We start from the raw sequence: 20,110 nt of genomic DNA, 5'->3' as shown, positions 1-20,110 counted from the left end.
GTTCCGTATTACCTTCCTGAACCCATCGATTCCATATTCTACTAACAGTCATCGGATCTCGACCGACGCGAGCAGCAATGTCGCGATATGATAAACCGGAATCGCAGTAGGCTAAAATCAGACCTTTATCAAAGTCGGAAACGTGATGGTACGCATTTCTCCTTCTTACACGAGGCATCACAACAACGTTTCACCAGGTAACGCCGGTGAACTGCTGTTTGTGTATGAGAAATCGGTTGGAAACTTTCCTCATATCAGCACGTTGTAGGTGTCGCCACCGGCGCCAACCTTGTGTGAATGCTCTGAAAAGCTAATCATTTGCATATCACAACATCTTCTTCCTGTCGGTTAAATTTCGCGTCTGTAGCACGTCATCTTCGTGGTGTAGCAATTTTAATGGCCAGTAGTGTAGTAACTGTGACAGCGTCACGGAGACGTTCTGCTGTTAGACGCTGCAAGAGAGATACTCGGCGTCAAGGTGTGATTTACTGTTAAAGTTCAGAGGTCGTACTTACGCAGAAGAGTCAGTCAATCTACTGCTTCCTCCTACGTACATCTTGCGAAAGCACCGTGAAGATATTATTAGAGCCCACACAGAGGCTTACTAACAATCGTTCTTTCCGTGAACCTTACTCGAGTGGAAGAGGAGAAGCAGGGAGTGGCACTAGTGTACAAACTACACTCTGCCACACACCATAAGGTGGCTTGTGGAGTATATATGTGTTTTCTTTCCTTTCGTTAAATAGCACTGCAATGCCGAAAATTTCAACCTCTGGTATTTCGTCTAAAGTATGGTTGCTGGAACTGCCATCCAGTCTGTCACCTAATGCAGTGCGTGAGTCATTAGTAATACTCTGAGCCTGCCTCCGAATGGCAAGGTCAAATCTGGTTTTGCAATTCCACCATGTACCTTTTCAGTCTCCTTAAAACATTTTCCTTCGCTTTTCACGTTTAAAATAAACCCTGAAACCTCAGAAATCGTTGTCTGTAGTTAACCAAATTCCCATCTACAGCACTATTATGCACCATCAGTACGCTTTGCGACAACTATCATGCAGTCCACTCATCGTCAAGCATAGCACTCGTGTGCACTACATGTTTCCTAAGGCTAGCACACCGCTGTGGCGTAAAGTTAGCGATCATACTAACTCTTTGCACACGGCTTCTTTGCGCGTCGCTTGCTTTCCCTCTATATGTTCATTGAAGGTGTGACTAGCATTTGCATTGGCATCGAAGTTTTTCTGGAAGTTTTTCTCTGATTCTTGTGCACTTGTTTCACAAACTTGATGCTCTGAATTAAAATCTGCAGAATGAAATTGGTAATAATGACATCACACTTGGAACTTACATTTTCATCGGGTCGTAATCCGTAGTTGGCAAACTGTTTTTCAATGTCATATTTCACTTTGGATTTCAAGTTAGAGATTTCAGTTGAAATATGTGTTCATAAGTTATTAACTTCAGTTTTTGAATTTGCTTTGTCATTTTTCAATTAATCTCCGAAGCTGCTTACTGTATCCATTAAAGGCAGAATATAAAAAATTTCTCTCTCGGTACTGATATCGGGACACAGTTTCTCCTCTATAGATTCCGTCTTTATGCGAGAACCTTAAGTACTCTTAGACACTGAATAACTCAACTTGAATGCTGCTGGTTCGATCTTCGCTTGGTCTACCAGTCTCATATTAGGCAATTCTTCAGCAGTTTTTCCATTCTCATTAATACAAGTGCTATACATTCTAGGACTGAAAATTTCAGTACCTCTGAAGTCAGTTTTTATCAAGATCGATATCTTCACCCTTACCGGGTGACTAAGATAATACCTTCTCCTTACTCTTGGATTATCTGTTCTGGGATTTTACAAAAATGCCCAGCAATTGCAAAAAGCACCTTTTCACTTAGCTTCTGTGTAACCGCACATTGCGATTACCTCAGACCCTGTCTCACTTCCTTTTCAACCACTGCTTTCCTTTCATGCCCCTCCACTCTTATAACAGCCGTGTAGTTTACGTATAAATTGTAAATAGCCTTTCGTTTCTTGTATTTTGCCCGTGCTGCATTCAGAATTTGAAAGAGAGTGTTCCAGTAAACATTGTCAAAAGATTTCTTCAACTCTACAAATGCCATAACGTGTGTTTGCCTTTCCTTAACTTATCTTCTAAGATAAGTCGTAGGGCCAGTATTGTCTCGTGTATTCCTACATTTCTCTGGAATCCAAGCTGATCTTTTTCGAGAGTGGCTTCTACCAGTTTTTCCACTCTTCTGTAAAGAATTCGTTTTAATATTTTGCAACCGTGTCTTATTAAACTGATAGTTCGATAATTTTCACACCTGTCAGCAACTGTTTTCTTTTTAATTAATGGAAGTATATAAGTTCTTTAAGCTCTTTATTTGTTTGAGAGATAGTGATAGTTTATAACTAAATGAGATGATAACATTTGTGTCAATGTGGAAGATAGTGGTTGTAATGTTCACGATATGGTCATGATTCAGTAACTATAGTCATGAATTAAATTAGCCTGTGATTTACGAAGAAAATAATCTCTCTGAACTATTAAAAAAAACACATGGTAAATGAATTGCTGATATAGATCTTTCGTAAAACCGAAATGTCACATCAAACTTATCTTACAAGATAGGTTGATGAAAATCAAATCGACAATCGAGGATTGTAGATTAATAAATAGATTTTGATTTAGTCCGCTGGGATACCCTTTCAAAATTTTTGAACTTATACAGAGTGGAAGATCATTTATAACTTGTGCAGAAAACAAACGTACGAAGAACTTGTCTCAGAAAATGCCAACAGAACTGGGACATTGTTTACAAGTTTACAAGAGCATCTAGATGACTGAGGATCTTTTGTTAATATTTTATGTGTATTTCAAGAAAAATGTCAACTTAATATGTAATAAGAAAATGTAGTTCTACCGTGTTCAAAGCAGAAGCACATTTCCTTATTCCATATTAGGAAGTAAATGCCTACATGGAAAGAGCTTCGTCCTATAAATGATTAATAGGCATTAATTACCTTGACTGATGATACAACTGAGTCAATAAATTTTTTTAAGACTTGTCCAACACTTTTGATTTTGGGAATTGCGATATAGTCGTGCATAAGAAAAATATTAAGGAATAGTAGACACTACATGTTAATGATTGACAGAGTGCACCCATTCCATTTCGATCACATACCAACAGACACACAGAATTTGTATCATCCAGAATTTCCGACCTGGATTATAGATAAATTATGGCAAGATTCAGTTGGTTGTGTACAAATCAATAGTGCTCATTAACCTCTACAGAAATTAAAAGTAATTTACTCAGTGAGGCACCAGGGTAGAAAGCGTAAAGTATGTGGGATCCAGCTCATGAAACTGCGAAGCACACGCTACAGAACCAATTAAGTGCCGTAGATGAAATAAATTCACTGTACGTATAATTACCGCTTTAGATATTTAAAAATTAAGGAAGTAGTTTATCTGGCGTAATTCCGTTCACTGATGAGTTACAGAACCATTTCCTGGGAAAAGTCACAGCTACCAGACATAGCATTTTCGTATTACAGAAGCCTGATATTATCTGGCGTTTGATCATAATGCAGAATCTTCTACAAAAAGACCTTGCTATTTTGACAGTTGCTTCACAATAAATATATTTATGAGTTTTATCTCCCGTTACGAAAAATATCTATTTTTCCCGTATATAGAACAACGCGTAAAATAATAGTAGGACCAACCACTACAAAAAATGCAAGGTGTTAACATTCGTACAGATGGGCGGGAGCTATAAGGAAGCACATGTATTCAGCGACCTGCCAGAGCGTATTACATGTCTTACAGTTGGTGTGAAGTTTAGGACCGCAATAAACAACTGTATTTGGTGCAACTCATTATACTCTATTGAAATATAGAAATTAATAGTTTACATTATTTTATAATTAAATACTTGTGATACTTTAATAAAATACATTAATAAGACACAATTTTAAGTAATTTCATTGTATTTCAGTTCAATAAAACGTACGTTTTCAATTTTTTTCTACACCTCACCTCTTCTTTCCACACCATACCACTTCGTGATCTTTGGAATACTAGTGTAAGATAATAATGCTAATTTTTTACAACTGTCAGCAATGGGCCCGTATTTAAAAAGAAATTGATTTCGTCTAACAATCGATTTTTTCTCTGCGGGGGCTTGAAGACTGAACGGATGAAGAGGTGGTACCGTGTCCGGGAAAACCAATGAAAGAGTTTTCGCAGTCTGGTTTTATCATCGAACGTCTCTGTCGAGTAAGGAAGTGACATTTGTGTGCTGTCTATCAAACTTGCATTTCATCAAATATCGTGAAGAATGAGTACGAGTATATTTTTGATTTACATTCTTCATATTATCACGACCGGTATTTTTAATTTGTGTGACTTAGATAGCATCTACTGGCCGTTTCGCACACCACACATAAGCACTCCCGAGCGTTTCTACGCCGTCAACAGGAAACTTCGCATCCTGAGTCAGCGGGCATTTTCTGTATTCTCCAAGACGGGAACTGGAAATCTGCTGCCGTCTGATTCGCGAACTCGACAACCAATAATGAGTCGGCGACAAATGATACGTCATTCGCGGAACTCATGTCTCCTATAATGAGATAACTTCTATCTTGTGCAAGTCGCAGCACAAGACACGGCCCAGACGCGACAGCACTCTTAATAACGTAAGTACAGTGCATATTCTCATTTCTTTTTCGCTTGTATTATTCGTTTTCTCAAACTTGCTGAATGTTTTCTTGTGTACAACTCAATCTTGTGCGTAGAATTACATTGACAACAAATTCCATTAGGAAAAATATGTTCTCCAGAATTGGAAAAGGTCACTAACATTCTTTTCTAGCAGAATATCAGAGAACGTACTGTGAGTTTCTACATTAAGACTTCCATGGGAGAAAAACGTCCTCCATTGACAGCAATACGTGTTTTCTTTTAGTTATCAGTCTTCTGACTGGATTGATGCGACCCACCAAGAATTCCTCTACTGCGCGAACCATTTCAAAGTAGTATTTCCATCGTACGTCCTCAATTACTTATTTTACCCGCTCAGACATCTGCTGGATGTATTCCAATCTCTGTCTTCCCCTGCAGACCTTACCCTCGACAGTCCCTCTAGACCTTAACACATGTACTATCATGCTCTCTGCTTTTCATGTCAGTGTTTTCCATGTGTTCCTTTTTTCGCCGTTTCTGCGGACAACCTAATGACCTGTCTTTCAAGTCATCTGGTTTTCAATGTTATTCTGTAGCAACCCATCTCAAATACTTCGATTTTCTTCTTTTCCGATTTCTCCACAGTCTGTGTTTCACTACCACACAATGCTTGCTCCAAACGTTCACTCTCAGCAATTTCTTCCTCTATTTAAAGCCTATGTTTCTTACAAGGGAACCTCCCCATCGCACCCCCCTCGATTGGGAACAAACTTGTTTCATTCAGAGACAAGGCTTGCTTTTGACAATCTTTGCCCTTAAGTTTGAATTCAGCATTACTCGGTACTGACAAAGATTTTTTTTAAGTAGTATTAGCTGTGCCTTGCGGACAGGTTAACTGATGATGAATTGGCCGATATGCATCTTGTACATGGGTTACGGACTGCTATGGGAGCGTACCACCAAGGCGCTATGCTCAACAGTGATGGCAACCGCATCGCCGTACTTTTCACCTACGGCGGTTACTTTGAGCTTTGTGTTGTGCACTACTGGCCATTAAAATTGCTACACCACGAAGATGACGTGCTACAGACGCGAAATTTAACCGACAGGGAGATGATGCTGTGATGTGCAAATGATTAGCTTTTCAGAGCATTCACACAAGGTTGGCGCCGGTGGCGACACCTACAACGTGCTGACATGAGGAAAGTTTCCAACCGATTTCTCATACACAAACAGCAGTTTATCGGCGTTGGCTGGTGAAATGTTGTTGTGATGCCTCGTGTATGGAGGAGAAATGCGTACCACCACGTTTCCGACTTTGATTAAGGTCGGATTGTAGCCTATGGCGATTGCGGTTTATTGTATCGCGACATTGCTGCTCGCGTTGGTCAATATCCAATGACTATTAGCAGAATATGGAATCGGTGGGTTCAGGAGGGTAATACGGAACGCCGTGCTGGATCCCAACGGCCTCGTATCACTAGCAGTCGAGATGACAGGCTTCTTACCCGCATGGCTGTAACGGATCGTGCAGCCACGTCTCGATCCCTGAGTCAACAGATGGTGACGTTTGCAAGACAACAACCATCTGCACGAACAGCTCGACGACGTTTGCAGCATCATGGACTATCAGCTCGGAGACCATGGCTGTGGTTACCCTTGACGCTGCATCACAGACAGGAGCACCTGAATGGTGTACTCAACGACGGATCTGGGTGCACGAATAGCAAAACTTCATTTTTTCGGATGAATCCAGGTTCTGTTTACAGCATCATGATGGTCGCATCCGTGTTTGAGGACATCGCGGTGAACGCAGATTGGAAACGTGTATTCGTCATCGCCATACTGGCGTATCACCCGGCGTGATGGTATGGGGTGCCATTGGTTACACGTCTCGGTCACCTCTTGTTCGCATTGGCGGCACTTTGAACAGTGGACGTTACATTTTAGATGTGTTACGACCCGTGGCTCTACCCTTCATTCGGTCCCTGTGAAACCCTACATTTCAGCAGGATAATGCACGACGACATGTTGCAGGTCCTGTATGAGCCTTTATGGATACAGAAAATGTCCGACTGTTGCCCTGGCCAGCACGTTCTCCAGCTCTTTCACCAATTGAAAACATCTGGTCAATGGTGGAGCAACTGGCTCGTCACAATACGCCAGCCACTACTCTTGATGAGGTGGTTGTACTGGGTACTGATTTCTCAGTATCTATGCACCCGAATTGCGTGAAAATGTAATGACGTGTCAGTTATAGCATATTATATTCTTCCAATGAATACCCGTTTATCATCTGCATTTCTACTTGTTGTAGCAATTTCAATGGCCAGTAGTGTGTCTTTACCCGGCTGTTGGCTGCACAGCTAAATCGGACGATCCGGTACGTGGTTTCCCCTGATCAAACTTCTTTCGGAGGTGCCAGTAACATCCCCACTGCCCTCTGTCGCTATCGGAACGTAATCGCTCTTGGTCACTCTCACCGTGACGCTGACGTTTTGGCAGCTCTTGACTTCATCCAGGCGTTCGATCGGATCGATCACGACTTCCTGAAAGGGGTGCTCTGCAATATGGGATACCCTGACTCTACCGTCGAAGTCGTAATGCGTCTCCTTCGTGGAGGCACGCCCGTGTTCTCTACAATGTCTGTCTCATACCTTCCCACTCTCAGCACTGTTGTATGCTTTCGCCGTGGAACCACTGCTCCGGGGTCTCCGTTAATGACTGTCTGGGACGTCTCGCGCTGACCATGTACTCAGTTGCACTCCTTGTGCGGACATTGTCATAATCATTCTTCGTAGCGGTGCTGAGATCACGGAGTTAACACCCACTGCCTTAACGTCGGAAAATCGAGATGCTGGGCTTCCTGCGGACGGTACTGTTACATTGCGTGAAGCTGCTACTGTCCGATGCTGAGGACTCGATTTCGCACGGGATCTGCGGCGCACTATTGCCCTCAACTGCCGTTGCCTAAACTATGAGCTGGGCTCGTAGATCATCGTTTATGCGCCTTCGATCTTCTTAAGCAGACACAGTATGTAAATGTATATTTGGCATCACGTATCCCCCACATGGCACAGGCACTTCCTATTCGGCAGTCTATGGCCCGCAACATGCTAGCGGTACTAGGCTCGTATGTTCAAGATACAGCACGGGACCCTCACCCTCCCACCGTGCAGGGGCTGTTTAGGTCTGTATCATGCCCCTGGCACAGCAATAGCCCTTTTAGTCAGCTCTCAGATGGCGCTATGGCACCGTTGCACGGCTAGTCTGCACGATACCGTACGGTCAATGCGTAGCGACTATGCCGGTCACACCTTCACAGGATTCATCTTGCAGACACTCCATTGTGATGCACTGGACACGGTCAAACATTGCCTGGTGTGCAGATCGCCGATGGGTGTGTGGTTCTTGATGCGACAGATGTTGTTCCTAATTACCCGAACGACTCCTCGTCAGATACCTGCTCGCGTCGTCCTCTTTCTGGGCTCGGCATGCTTCCCGAAAGCGAAGACGAGCTCCGTGAAGTTGATTTGCGGACTCGAGGTTTACTACTTGCTTACTGACGGCGAGAAAAATATTCTTGATTTTTGGCACTTCCTTAGTGAGCTCAATCTTGCAGTTATCCGCACTCTCAAATTCAGACAATTTCCATTTTTCTCGAATTTCATCAGTAGTGTCTTTCTTAACTTATCACACCGTTGGGGTGTTACTCCAATGAGGAGGCGATCCACGGCGTTTCCATTGTTAGAACTGCATATTCTCTGGCTATCGCCATGTTTAAAAAAATGTTGCTGTCGTGGTCTTCAGTCCTGAGACTGGTTTGATGCAGCTCTCCATGCTACTCTGTCCTGTCCAAGCTTCTTCATCTCCCAGTACCTACTGCAGCCTACATCCTTCTGAATCTGCTTAGTGTATTCATCTCTCGGTCTCCCTCTACGATTTATACCCTCCACGCTCCCCTCCAATGCTAAATTTGTGATCCCTTGATGCCTCAGAACATGTCCTACCAACCGATCCCTTCTTCCAGTCAAGTTGTGCCACAAACTCCTCTTCTCCCCAATTCTATTCAATAACCCCTCATTAGTTATGTGATCTACCCATTTAATCATCAGCATTCTTCTGTAGCACATCATTTCGAAAGCTTCTATTCTCGTCTAAACTATTTATCGTCCATGTTTCACTTCCACACATGGCTACACTCCATACAAATACTTTCAGAAATAACTTCCTGACACTTAAATCTATACTCGATGTTAACAAATTTCTCTTCTTCAGAAACGCTTTCCTTGCCATTGCCAGTCTACATTTTATATCCTCTCTACTTCGACCGTCATCAGTTATTTTGCTCCTCAAATAGCAAAACTCTTTTACTACTTCAAGTGTCTCATTTCCTAATCTAATTCCCTCAGCATCACCCGACTTAATTCGACTACATTCCATTATCCTCGTTTTGCTTTTGTTGATGTTCATCTTATATCCTCCTTTCAAGACATTGTACATTCCGTTCAACTGCTCTTCCAAGTCCTTTGCTGTCTCTGACAGAATTACAATGTCATCGGCGGATCTCAAAGTTTTTATTTCTTCTCCATGGATTTTAATACCTACTCCGAACTTTTCTTTTGTTTCCTTTACTGCTTGCTCAACATACAGATTGAATAGTATCGGGGAGAGGCTACAACCGTGTCTCACTCCCTTCCCAACCACTGCTTCCCTTTCATGTCCCTCGACTCTTATAACTGCCATCTGGTTTCTGTACAAATTGTAAATAGCCTTTCGCTCCCTGTATTTTACCCCTCCCACCTTTAGAATTTGAAAGAGAGTATTCCAGTCAACATTGTCAAAAGCTTTCTCCAAGTCTACAAATGCTAGAAACGTAGGTTTCCCTTTCCTTAATCTTTCTTCTAAGATAAGTCGTAAGGTCGGTATTGCCTCACGTGTTCCAACATTTCTACGGAATCCAAACTGATCTTCCCCGAGGTCGGCTTCTACCAGTTTTTCCATTCTACATCTACATTTACATTTATACTCCGCAAGCCACCCAACGGTGTGTGGCGGAGGGCCTTTACGTGCCACTGTCATTACCTCCCTTTCCTGTTCCAGTCGCGTATGGTTCGCGGGAAGAACGACTGTCTGAAAGCCTCCGTGCGCGCTCTAATCTCTCTAATTTTACATTCGTGATCTCCTCGGGAGGTATAAGTAGGGGGAAGCAATATATTCGGTACCTCATCCAGAAACGCACCCTCTCGAAACCTGGCGAGCAAGCTACACCGCGATGCAGAGCGCCTCTCTTGCAGAGTCTTCCACTTGAGTTTATTAAACATCTCCGTAACGCTATCACGGTTACCAAATAACCCTGTGACGAAACGCGCCGCTTTTTTTTGGATCTTCTCTATCTCCTCCGTCAGACCGATCTGGTACGGATCCCACACTGATGAGCAATCCTCAAGTATAGGTCGAACGAGTGTTTTGTAAGCCACCTCCTTTGTTGATGGACTACATTTTCTAAGCACTCTCCCAATGAATCTCAACCTGGTACCCGCCTTACCAACAATTAATTCTATATGATCATTCCACTTCAAATCGTTCCGCAGGCATACTCCCAGATATTTTACAGAAGTAACTGCTACCAGTGTTTGTTCCGCTATCATATAATCATACAATAAAGGATCCGTCTTTCTATGTATTCGCAATACATTACATTTGTCTATGTTAAGGGTCAGTTGCCACTCCCTGCACCAAGTGCCTATCCGCTGCAGATCTTCCTGCATTTCGCTACAATTTTCTAATGCTGCAACTTCTCTGTATACTACAGCATCATCCGCGAAAAGCCGCATGGAACTTCCGACACTATCTACTAGGTCATTTATACACTCCTGGAAATGGAAAAAAGAACACATTGACACCGGTGTGTCAGACCCACCATATTTGCTCCGGACACTGCGAGAGGGCTGTACAACCAATGATCACACGCACGGCACAGCGGACACACCAGGAACCGCGGTGTTGGCCGTCGAATGGCGCTAGCTGCGCAGCATTTGTGCACCGCCGCCGTCAGTGTCAGCCAGTTTGCCGTGGCATACGGAGCTCCATCGCAGTCTTTAACACTGGTAGCATGCCGCGACAGCGTGGACGTGAACCGTATGTGCAGTTGACGGACTTTGAGCGAGGGCGTATAGTGGGCATGCGGGAGGCCGGGTGGACGTACCGCCGAATTGCTCAACACGTGGGGCGTGAGGTCTCCACAGTACATCGATGTTGTCGCCAGTAGTCGGCGGAAGGTGCACGTGCCCGTCGACCTGGGACCGGACCGCAGCGACGCACGGATGCACGCCAAGACCGTAGGATCCTACGCAGTGCCGCAGGGGACCGCACCGCCACTTCCCAGCAAATTAGGGACACTGTTGCTCCTGGGGTATCGGCGAGGATCATTCGCAACCGTCTCCATGAAGCTGGGCTACGGTCCCGCACACCGTTAGGCCGTCTTCCGCTCACGCCCCAACATCGTGCAGCCCGCCTCCAGTGGTGTCGCGACAGGCGTGAATGGAGGGACGAATGGAGACGTGTCGTCTTCAGCGATGAGAGTCGCTTCTGCCTTGGTGCCAATGATGGTCGTATGCGTGTTTGGCGCCGTGCAGGTGAGTGCCACAATCAGGACTGCATACAACCGAGGCACACAGGGCCAACACCCGGCATCATGGTGTGGGGAGCGATCTACTACACTGGCCGTACACCACTGGTGATCGTCGAGGGGACACTGAATAGTGCACGGTACATCCAAAGCGTCATCGAACCCATCGTTCTACCATTCCTAGACCGGCAAATGAACTTGCTGTTCCAACAGGACAATGCACGTCCGCATGTATCCCGTGCCACCCAACGTGCTCTAGAAGGTGTAAGTCAACTACCCTGGCCAGCAAGATCTCCGGATCTGTCCCCCATTGAGCATGTTTGGGACTGGATGAAGCGTCGTCTCACGCGGTCTGCACGTCCAGCACGAACGCTGGTCCAACTGAGGCGCCAGGTGGAAATGGCATGGCAAGCCGCTCCACAGGACTACATCCAGCATCTCTACGATCGTCTCCATGGGAGAATAGCAGCCTGCATTGCTGCGAAAGTTGGATATACACTGTACTAGTGCCGACATTGTGCATGCTCTGTTGCCTGTGTCTATGTGCCTGTGGTTCTGTCAGTGTGATCATGTGATGTATCTGACCCCAGGAATGTGTCAATAAAGTTTCCCCTTCCTGGGACAATGAATTCACTGTGTTCTTATTTCAATTTCCAGGAGTGTATATATTGTGAAAAGCAATGGTCCCATAACACTCCCCTGTGGCACGCCAGAGGTTACTATAACGTCTGTAGACGTCTCTCCATTGATAACAACATGCTGTGTTCTGTTTGCTAAAAACTCTTCAATCCAGCCACACAGCTGGTCTGATATTCCGTAGGCTCTTACTTTGTTTATCAGGCGACAGTGCGGAACTGTATCGAACGCCTTCCGGAAGTCAAGAAAAATAGCATCTACCTGGGAGCCTGTATCTAATATTTTCTGGGTCTCATGAACAAATAAAGCGAGTTGGGTCTCACACGATCGCTGTTTCCGGAATCCATGTTGATTCCTACATAGTAGATTCTGGGTTTCCAAAAACGACATGATACTCGAGCAAAAAACATGTTCTAAAATTCTACAACAGATCGACGTCAGAGATATAGGTCTGTAGTTTTGCGCATCTGCTCGACGGCCCTTCTTGAAGACTGGGACTATCTGTGCTCTTTTCCAATCATTTGGAACCCTCCGTTCCTCTAGAGACTTGCGGTACACGGCTGTTAGAAGGGGGGCAAGTTCTTTCGCGTACTCTGTGTAGAATCGAATTGGTATCCCGTCAGGTCCAGTGGACTTTCCTCTATTGAGTGATTCCAGTTGCTTTTCTATTCCTTGGACACTTATTTCGATGTCAGCCATTTTTTCGTTTGTGCGAGGATTTAGAGAAGGAACTGCAGTGCGGTCTTCCTCTGTGAAACAGCTTTAGAAAAAGGTGTTTAGTATTTCAGCTTTACGCGTGTCATCCTCTGTTTCAATGCCATCATCATCCCGTAGTGTCTGGATATGCTGTTTCGAGCCACTTACTGATTTAACGTAAGACCAGAACTTCCTAGGATTTTCTGTCGAGTCGGTACATAGAATTTTACTTTCGAATTCACTGAACGCTTCAAGCATAGCCCTCCTTACGCTAACTTTGACATCTTTTAGCTTCTGTTTGTCTGAGAGGTTTTGGCTGCGTTTAAACTTGGAGTGGAGCTCTCTTTGCTTTCGCAGTAGTTTCCTAACTTTGTTGTTGTACCACGTCTGTAAAGAATTCGCGTTAGTATTTGGCAGCCGTGACTTATTAAACTGATAGTTCGGTAATTTTCACATATATCAACACCTGCTTTCTTTGGGATTGGAATTATTAAATTCTTCTTAAAGTCTGAGGGTATTTCACCTGTCTCATACATCTTGCTCACCAGATGGTAGAGTTTCGTCAGGACATACAACAATGATAAAAACAAAGGATTTTAGTAAATAAAAGAACCAACCTTTGATTCTCTATGTACCTCTACTCCAGCATATTCGATTAGTAATCAAAACGTCCGCCGTTCGGGGTTGGAACCAACCCACCGCTTAAGTCCTGAATAAAAATTATCAGCAATGGCGGCTGAAGACTTCCGGCATCGAAGTCACCGTCATTCGGCTAACGGGATTGTCAAACGTGGCCGAGGAGCTGATTGAGGTTCTGGGCCTTGAGTGGATAACTACACCTAACGGCGGAAGAATCAGCAATGGTCAACGACATGAGGATGCAGACGGAAATGAGAACCACAGCATTAAAGACACATAAAGTGTATCCACGGGACACGTCTCCTGTAACTGAATAATTGAAATAATTGTCATGATGATCTCTCCATGGGCCTACGATTCCGGACTTGTCCCCTAATCGATAACCAAAGAAAAGGATAACGTTCTATGAATCGAGGCTTGGAATGTAAGGAGTTTGTACGTGGTAAGAGAACTAAAATATCTGAAAAGGGAAATGCTAAGACTCAATTTAGATATGGAGGGGATCAATGAAGTGAAATGGAAAGAAGACAAGGATTTCAGGTTAGATAAGTGTAGGGTAACATCAACAGAAGAAGAAAATAGTATAACCTTATGAATAGGGAGGTAGTGCATAGAGTGATTTACTGTGAACAGTTCAGTGATAGGGGTGCTGTCATCAGACTAGACGGCAAACAAACACAGATAATAAGAATTTAGGTATTCGTGCCGTCGTCGCAAGCATAAGATGAAGAGACAGGGAAAGTATATGAGAATACTGAGCATAATATGAAAAGATAGAGAAACAATATGAGAAGATTTAGCAGGTGATTCAGTACGTAAAGAGAGATGAAAATTTAATAGTCATGGGGTATTGAAATACTGTTGTAGGGGAAGGAGTAGGTCAAAGTGTTACGGGGAGTATGGGCATGGTTGTAGGAATGAGAGAGGAGGAAGTATAATTGAGGTCTATAATAAATTTCAGCTAGTAATAGTGAATGTTCTGTTCAAGGATCACAAGAGGAGAAGGTATACTTGGAAAAGGCCGGGTGGTACAGCTATATTGCAGTCACACTACAGCACGGTCGGGCAGATATTCCGAAGTCAGATACTGGATTGTAAGGCGTACCCAGGAGAAGATATTGACTGATGTAAAAATTTATTAGTGATGATGGGTAGGCTACATCTACATCTACATGAACACTCTTGCAAATCACATTTAAATGTCTGGCAGAGGTTTCATGGAGCCACATTCACAATTCTCAATTATTCCAACCTAGTAGAGTGTGCGAAAAGAACGAACACCTATATCTTTCTGTGCAAGCTCTGATTTCCCTTACTTTATCGTGGTGATCGTTTCTCCTTATATAGGTCGTTGTCAACAAAATATTTTCGAATTCGGAGGAGAAAGTTGGTGATTGGAATTTCGTGAAAAGATTCCGTCGCAACGGAAAACGCCTTTCTTTTAATGATATTCAGGGCAAATCCTGTATCATTTCAGCGACACTCTCTCCCATATTTCACGATAACACAAAACGTGCTGCCCTTCTTTGAACTTTTTCAATGTACTCCGTCATTCCTATCTCGTAAGGATCCCACACCGGTCAGCGGTATTCTAAAAGAGGACGGACAAGCGTAGTGTAAGCAGTCTCCTTAGCAGATCTGTTACATTTTCAACGTGTCCTGCCAATCAAACGCATTCTATGGTTAGCCTTTCCCACAATATTTTCTATGTGTTACTTCCAGTGTTTGTTGTTCGTAATTGCAGTTACTACGAACTGTGGCCTCTCTGACAGGAAATCACAAATCCAGTCACATAACTGAGACGATATTCCGTAAGCACGCAATTTTACTACAGGCCGCTTGTGTGGTACAGAGTCAAAAGCCTTCCGGAAATCCAGAAATACGTAACCAATCTGAAATCCCATGTCGATAGCACTCAACACTTCATGCGAACAAAGAGCTAATTGTGTTTCACAAGAACTATGTTTTCTAAACCCATGTAGACCGTTTTCCTCGAGGTAATTCATAATGTTCGAACACAATATATGTTCCAAAATCCTGCTGCATATCGACATCAATGATATGGGGCTGTAATTAAGTGGATTACTCCTACCACCTTTCTTGAATATTGGTGTGACCTGTGCAACTTTCCCGTCTTTGGGAACGGATCTTTCATCGAGGGAACGGTTGTATATGATTGTTAACTATGGAGCTAATGCATCAGCATACTCTAAAAGAAACCTAATTGGTATACAGTCTGGACCAGAAGACTTGTTTTTATTAAGTGTTTTAAATTGCTTCACTACTCCGAGTATATTTACTCGTTATGCATGTTGGCAGCTGTTCTTGATGCGAATTCTGAAATATTTACTTCGTCTTCTTTTGTGAGGGCATTTAGGAAGGCTGTGTTTAGTAACTCTGCCTTGGCAGCACTGTCTTCGATAGTATCTCCATTGCTATTGAGCAGAGAAGGCATTGTTTCAAAAAATGGTTCAAATGGCTCTGAGCACTGTGGGACTTAATATCTGAGGTCATCAGTCCCCTAGAACTTAAATCTACTTAAACCTAATTAACCTAAGGACATCACACACATCCATGCCCGAGGCAAGATTCGAACCTGCGACTGTAACGGTGACGCGGTTCCAGACTGAAATGCCTAGAAACGCTCGGCCACCCCGGCCAGCCATTGATTGTTTCCTGCCGCTAACATACTTCACATGAAACCAGAATCTCTTTGGATTTTCTGCCAGGTTTAGAGAAAAATGTCGTTGTGGAAACTGTTATAAGCATGTCGCATTGAAGTCTGCCCTAAATTTCGAGCTTCTGTAAAAGATCGCCTATCTCGGGTATTTTGCGTCGATTTGAATTTGGCTTGTTTGTTTCGCTGTTTCTGCAACAGAGTTCTGACTCGTTTTGTGTACCAAGGAGAATCAGCTCCGCAGTTTGTTAATTAATTTGGTATAAATGTCTCAATTGCTGCCGATACTATTTCTTTGAAATAAAGCCACATCTGGTCTACACTTTATTATTAGTTTGGAATGAGTGGAGATTGTTTTTCGGGGAGGTGTCAAGTGAATATTTATCTGATTTTTTGAACAGGAATATATTTCGTTTATTTTTGGACTATTTGGCCGTTACAGTATTATCTCGCTATGACAACGCTGTGTTCACTAATCCCTGTATCCGTTTTGATGCTCGTTATTAACTCAGCATTATTTGTTGCTAAGAGGCCAAGTGCGTTTTCACAACGGTTTACTATTCGCGTAGAGTCATGAACTAACTGCTCAGAGAATGCGTTCAGCACAATTTCGGGTGATGTTTTATGCGTACCTTCGGAATTAAACATGTATTTTCGCCAGCATATCGAGGGTGAAATAAAGTCGCCACCAACTATAATCGTATGAGTCGGGCACGTGTTTGACTCAAGTTTTCTTTGAATCTTTCAGCAACTGTATCATCTGAATTGGGAGGTCGGTAAAAGGATCCAATTATTATTTTAATCCGGTTGTCAACAATGACCTCTGCCCATACTAACTCACAGGAACTGTCTTCTTCAATTTCGCGACAAGTTAAACTACTTCTAACAGCGACAAACACAGCACCGCCCACAGTGTTTAGCCTATCCTTTCGGAACACCGTTAGGTTCTCCTCAGAATTTCGGCTGAGCTTATCTGCGGCTTTAGCCAGCTTTCAGTGCCTATAGCGATTTGAGCATCAGTGACTTTATCAGCGCTTGGAGCTCCGGTACTTTCCCAACACAGCTACGACAATTTACAAATGTTATACCGATTGTTCCTGTATCTACGTTCTTCCTGTGTTCGGCCTGCACCCTTTGTGACTGAAGCCCTTCTTGTGTTTTCCGAGAACCTCTAACCTAAAAACACCGCCCAGTCCACGCCACACAGCCTCTGTTACTCGTGTAGCCGCCTTCTGCGTATAGCGGACTTCTGACCTATTCCACGGAACCCGAAACCCAACAACCCTTTGGCGCAAGTCGAGGAATCTGCTGCCTACACGATCTGAGGCTCTGATTCAGACCCTCCGCTCGGCTCTGTACCAGAGGTCCGTAATCGGTCCTCTCGAGTATACTGCAAATGGTCAGCACTTCTTTCATCTTGCAAGTAAGACTGGCAGCCTTTACCACTCCTGTTAGCCGCTCGAAACCAGAGATAATCTCTGCTGATCTAAAGTGACACACATTATTGGTACCTACGCGAGCAACTACCTGCAGTTGGCTGCACCCTGTGCTCTTCATGGCATCTGGGAGAACCCATTCCACATCTGGAATGACTCCACATGGCTGAAGTTTGAGAGCCCAATCAGCAAGAATGAACGGGTAAAGGAGTGGGATAGGGAGATACGACTGAAGTTGTCTGAGACTGTAGATACTGCAAAAAGGAATATCTCAGTTCGCATTTCAGTTGAAGACGAATAGACAACTCTAAAAAGGGCCATCACAGAAGTTGGAAAGAAAAACCATAGTGTTTAAAATGAGTAGTTGGTTGCACAATGTTCTTTATTAACTCAAGAACGACGTGTTTCGCTCGGATAGGATATCGTCAGGTTATGTTAAAAATGTATTCATATATATGCACTATGTAAATACGGACGGGTCTCTGAGCCCCTTGCATTGTACGGTTGTATTTACAGTTTGTGAGAGAGTTCCTGTTCTACGCTGCTACGCCTTTTGTCGTCTCCATGAGATTGCCTTTTAGTACGTCTTATGCGGTATCATGTCATCTTGACGAATGTTTTCTGGCAGAAAATTTCTGATTTTTTGACATAACATGAGGATCCCCTAACCGGGCGAAATGCGACGTCCTTGAATCAATAAAGAACGTTGTGCAACCTACGACTGTTTAGCAATATAAGGTTGCTGTACCACCACGCCAAGATTGAATGGAATAATTTTTAGAAAAAAACGTAGATTCAAAGAAGGTAATTGCAATGAAACCACAGATAACAGAAGAAATACTTCAGTTGATCGATGAAAAAAGGAGGCACAAAAATGTTCAGGGAAATTCAGGAATACAGTAATACAAGTCACTTAGGAATGAAATAAATAGGTAGTGCAAAACAATCTTCGTTGTAATTAAAAGTAGGGATGGTACATTAACAGTGCAGTGCGAATTCCTTGTTAAATGCTGGGAAGAGAGCGGATATATGGAAAGAGTACATTGAAATCTTGTATGAGGGGGAAGACTTGTCTGATGGCGTGACAGAAGAAGAAGCAGGACAGTCGATATAGAAGACAGAGTATCAAGTGTTAATATCAGAATTTAAAAGAGCTTTGGAAGACTTAATATCGAATAAGGCGGAAGGGATGGGTAACATTCCATTACAATTTCAAAAATAATTAGATGAAGTGACAACAAAACGGATTTTCACGTTGGTGTGTAGCACGTATGAGCCTGGCGATATACCGTCCTACTTTCAAGAAACATCAACCTCACAATCCAGAAAATAGCAAGAGCCGAGAAGAGCAACAATTATCGTACAACCAGCTTAACAGATCATGCATGCAAATTGCAGACGAGAATAGTACACAGAAGAATGGAAAAGATAATTGAGTCTGCGTTAGATGCCGATCAGTTTGCCTTTATGAAAGGTAAAGGCACCAGAGAGGCAATTCTGACGTTGCGATGATAAAGGGAACAAGACTGAAGAGAAATCAAGATACTTTCATAGGATTTGTCGACCTGGAAAAAGCGTTCGACGATGGCAAATGGTGTAAGATGTTTGGAATTCTGAGAAAAGTAGTGGTAAGCTGTAGGAAAATAATGGTAATATACAATACGTACTCGTACAAGAGCCAAGACGGAACAATAATACTGGAGGGCAAAAACGATGTGCTCGAATTTAAAAGGGTGTAAGACAGTGACATAGCGTCTCGACCCTACGGTTCAGTCTGTACATCGAAAAAGCAATGATGGAAAGGGAAGGAAGGTTCAAGAGTGGAGTTAAAATTCAATGTGAAAGGATGACAAGATTCGCTGATGATATTGCTACCCTAAGTGAAAGTGAAGAAGAATTATAGGATCCGCTGAACGGAATGAACAGTTTAAGGATTATAAAATGTGGATGGATCAAGAGTAAATCGAAGAAAGGCAAAAGTAATGAGAATTAGTAGAAATGAGAACGGCAAGAAATTTAACGTCAGGACTGGTGATCACGGAGCACACGAAGCTAAGGAATTCTGCTTCCTACGCATCAAAATAACCAATGACAGACAGAGCCAGGACGATAAAGAAAGCAGTCTAGCAATGACAAAAAGAGCATTCCCAACCAAGAGAAGTCTACTAATATCAAACATACTCCTTAATCTGAGGAAAAATTTTCTGATAATGTACATTTGGGCTGCAGCATTGTATGATGGTGAAACATGGACTGTGGGAAAACTGGAAACGAAGAGAAACGAAGCATCTGAGATGTTGTGCTACAGAAGAATGCTGAAAATTATTTGCACAGAAAAGGTAAGGTTCTCCGTAGAATAGTCGAGGAAAGGAGTATATGTAAAACACTGACAGGAAGAAGGAACAGAATGGTAGGACAGCTACTAAGACATCAAGGAATAATTTTAATGGTACTAGAGGAAACTGTAGAGAGTAAAAGCTGTTGAGGAAACCAGAGATTGGAATACGTCCAGCAAATGCTTGAGGACAAATGTTGGAAGTGCTACGGCGAGAAGAATAACTTGCCTTTTTACTGCTGCGAAGGTTTTTCCTCATACAAACAAACCAAATACATCAGTATTTTTATGTTGTTACTCATTAACAAGCCAGCAGAAAATATCCGTGAACAGACTCCGAAGATTTGTCGGTAGAATTCA

At 43.2% G+C, this 20,110-nt stretch overlaps 1 protein-coding gene across 1 annotated transcript in view; it reads left to right on the top strand.

Moving 5' to 3' along the window:
* Positions 1-4,654: 4,654 nt before the first annotated feature.
* LOC126417518 (caspase-1-like) overlaps positions 4,655-20,110 on the top strand; it is a 180,302-nt gene continuing 164,846 nt past the window's right edge. Inside the window, exon 1 of the mRNA XM_050085124.1 lies at positions 4,655-4,714. The gene's annotated coding sequence lies outside the window, so the exon portion shown is untranslated. The remainder of the gene's footprint in view (positions 4,715-20,110) is intronic.

The sequence above is a fragment of the Schistocerca serialis genome, chromosome 1, assembly GCF_023864345.2.
Source record: "Schistocerca serialis cubense isolate TAMUIC-IGC-003099 chromosome 1, iqSchSeri2.2, whole genome shotgun sequence".
Lineage (NCBI taxonomy): Eukaryota > Metazoa > Arthropoda > Insecta > Orthoptera > Acrididae > Schistocerca > Schistocerca serialis.
This window is presented reverse-complemented; position numbering and strand designations above follow the sequence as displayed.